Genomic DNA, 3,371 nt, shown 5'->3' with positions numbered 1-3,371 from the left:
TTTAGGGTTAGTAACACTTATGTTTATAAATTTTATTATTTACATAATTATCTCTATATACTTGGTATAATTATTCATTTAAGTTTGATTAATCATTAATCAATTATTCTAAAAATGATTAATTTTAGATTTAGGTATATTAAGTTAAACTTTAGTTAAGGTTAAATAAAATAATTTATTATTAATTCAATAACAGTTAATCATTATCAATAGTTTATTGATTAACTTTTACTTAATTCAATAATTTAATACTTATTTGTGCTAGAGTGTATACTAAAAGCCTAGCTTTTGGTATAAACATTTATCTAGAAATAAGAATCACATTGGTCAAATGTTTACATTTATGATAAATATAGTTGTTCAATTAATTTATATTGTAGATAACATGGTGTGTGGTGTCACACACAGAGGATCATGTTATCAGTACCTTATAAATTATAAACAGTAGCTCACGACCATAATGGAAAGGAACAAACCATTGGAAGGTCGTAGTGTAATTAGGTATTAGTTATCTTAATTATATAATTACACTAGTACACTTAGAGTGTATTGAGTAGGACCATTAGAGGTCGTTTCTTTTATACTGACTTTATAAAGAAACAAAGACCTCAGTTATTATGGAAGTGTGTGCTCTTAATCCTAATATAATAAGAAGCACATATATTTGATATTTATTTCTTTAATTTATCAATGGGTGAGATTTAGTTCGATGAATCAATAAGCCCGATAAGTTGGGAAATGATATCACTTATAGTGTGTGTTGTTGATTATAGAAGGAAACTGTATCCTAGTGATCTAGGTTGAGAATGTCCCCAAGAGGAGCTCATAAGGATTGTCATGTTAAACCCTGCAGGTGGACTTAGTCCGACATGACGATGAAGTTGAGTGGTGTAACGACCCAATTCTCCTTACTTTGAGTTCTAAATATCTTTGAAAATGTTTGAAAATACTTTTAAAATATTCTAGGGATTTTTAGGAATTTTTAGAGTATTTTTATACAATTTTTGGAGGTCGTTTAGTAGGGTTACAAAAGAAAGAAGTTTTGACCAAAAATGTAGAAGGTGAGATTCGAAACCACGACCTCGGGTCGGACTGACCCAAGCGAAACCGGCCCGACTAGCTGAGCTGCGCGTGATTTGTTAACCAAGTATGTAGCGAAATATATTTAAGCTATAGTTGGGAACGTTTAAAATAAATTGGAATTAAAAGTGCGCGACTGAGGATTTGAAATCCAAACCTGTGGCTTCAAGCAAAACTCAGCTGACCAGCTGCGCCAGCGGGCTGTGTTAACCTAAGAGGGAGAGAAATATATTTAAGGTATGGTATTTAATAAAATAACCTAGGTTGTAAAAGAGGTTAAGTTAAGAGAGGAAAACCTAAAATTTTCTCTCAAAATTTCCCTTCTCCTCACGCACGCGGCGCCGTTTCTTCTCTCGGGCGAAAACCCCAGCCAAGGCTAGGGTTCCTCCCTCCGGCGTCGGCGAGGTGTTTTCCGGCCGATCTCCACCCGTGGGTGACCATTCCGGCAGGGGAAGCTCGGGGAACACAAGGAAACGGGAGGAAACGAAGCTCTACCGAAACCCTAGGACACTTCTCTTCGGTTGTAAGTCCAAGAACCCGATGTAAGTGCTTCTCACCTGCGGTAGGAGTAGCTTTCGGGGTTTTCGTTTGCGTTTTGTTATTGTGTAATGAACAAGAGCAGTTTTTTCATTCTAGAGTATGGAATTGATTGCAACCCTTGTTTTACAATCCGGTTTAAGATTTGGGATAGGTTCTTTTGGCTATTTTTAATACACGGACAGAATCTTGATGTTTCCTTTGTTTATCACAGCAGGTTTTTGATGTGTTTACCTCACAATTCAAGCATGTTTAAGTAGATACAAATTACTTCAAGCTACAGCATGATGAAAGATTGTTGGTTTATGAATAAGTTAGTTGTTACAAGCTTGATGTGTGGAAACTTTTACTGCTGTGAGCCTAACTAAGATTACCATCTATGACCATGTAGTTCTGTTATTGGCTGTTGAATTTGGTTTGAACATATCATGTTATATTTCAGTGATATAGTTGTTCTTTCTTTAATTATTGTGGAGTTTATTTGAACATGTACTGGATAATATTTTATATCAGTGCCATGTAGTTTAAAATCTCTTGTTTGTTGAATAAATGAGAGAAGTACAAGTAAAGAAATATTAAGATACAATCTGATCCTAAGTTTCAGAAGTTAGAATCAAGGCACACTAAGTGTTTAAATAGATGCCAAGGCATTTATTTAGAAGAAGTAATTAAAGAAGTATATAAAGAAAAGTATTTTACTTTTAAAAGGCATGTACCGGACACAATGTCCAAGGGATGGGCTCCAAGTTGCCCCTAGACATAAGGTCTAGAAGTGTCTTAATGGTTTTGGGATTAGCTACCTCAATTCTCATTAAGAAAGGCGCGCAAAGTGGTACAATGCCGGGCCCAAGTTAAGTTGAATATTATTTTAAAGTATAAAAGTATTAATTTGGAAACAAACAGAACAAGCTCTTTCTTTTATCTCAGTTGCAAATTCTAGCAAGTTAAATGGTTGTTTCCTTTAGAGATGCATGATGTAGTTCTATTTGCTATTTTCATGTTGAGCATGTACTTCCTGTTTTCTGTTATGCTTATGCATTCCTTATCGGATTTTGTGAGTAGAAAGCACTTACTAAGCTTTTAGCTTATAGATACTACTGTCCTCCTACTGCAGATACGGATAAAAATAAAGGAAAAGCTAAAGTGGTGTAGAAGAAGGCGACAGGGAGTCGTTGATGGTGTGTGTGTGGTGGCTGATATGGAAGCTTGGGACCTTGCTAGAAGAATTTATAAATCGTACCTGCTGGTGTTTTTAGTTACTGCTAGAGTAGAATTTATTTTGCATTGCTAAGGATTGGTATAGATTGCTTCAATGAGAATCTGCCGTATGATTCATCTTAACTCTTTCTGCTGTAGTGATAGATTCATTTGCTATATTTGGTTAGCTTTAATGATTCTTTTGTTATGGTTAAGTGCTGCTTGGAATTTCTGCAGTAAGTGCTTGTTTCGGATCAGCAAGTGTGAAGTAAGACCATATCTGATTTGAGTTCGATTTTTATAAAGGAAGTTCATATCTGATTTTCAGTTTGCAAACTTAATTAGAAGTGTGAAGTGGTATGCTCAGTTGCTTTAGATTCTGTTATAGCATGAAATTTCTGCAGTAGGATCAGTTTCTGTGATCAACAAGTTTTATTACAGTAAATTGATTGGTTACCTAGTATTGCTGAAACGTTTCTTGGTACTGCTTGATTTAAGTCGGACTGGTAATTATTGAAGTTGAGTCTCTTTGAAATTCTATTGTAAATGCATGCAAA

At 34.8% G+C, this 3,371-nt stretch overlaps 1 long non-coding RNA gene across 1 annotated transcript; it reads left to right on the top strand.

Annotated features, from left to right (window-relative positions):
- The first annotated feature begins 1,369 nt into the window (after window positions 1-1,369).
- On the top strand, window positions 1,370-2,958 carry LOC122024759. Its single transcript, XR_006123506.1, has 2 exons — window positions 1,370-1,622; window positions 2,732-2,958. It is a non-coding gene; the product is annotated as an uncharacterized LOC122024759 (long non-coding RNA).
- Window positions 2,959-3,371: the final 413 nt, after the last annotated feature.

The sequence above is a fragment of the Zingiber officinale genome, chromosome 9B (genome assembly GCF_018446385.1).
Source record: "Zingiber officinale cultivar Zhangliang chromosome 9B, Zo_v1.1, whole genome shotgun sequence".
Classification (NCBI taxonomy): Eukaryota; Viridiplantae; Streptophyta; class Magnoliopsida; order Zingiberales; family Zingiberaceae; genus Zingiber; species Zingiber officinale.
Note: the sequence above shows the minus strand (reverse complement) of the source record. Positions and strands in the feature narration are given on the sequence as shown.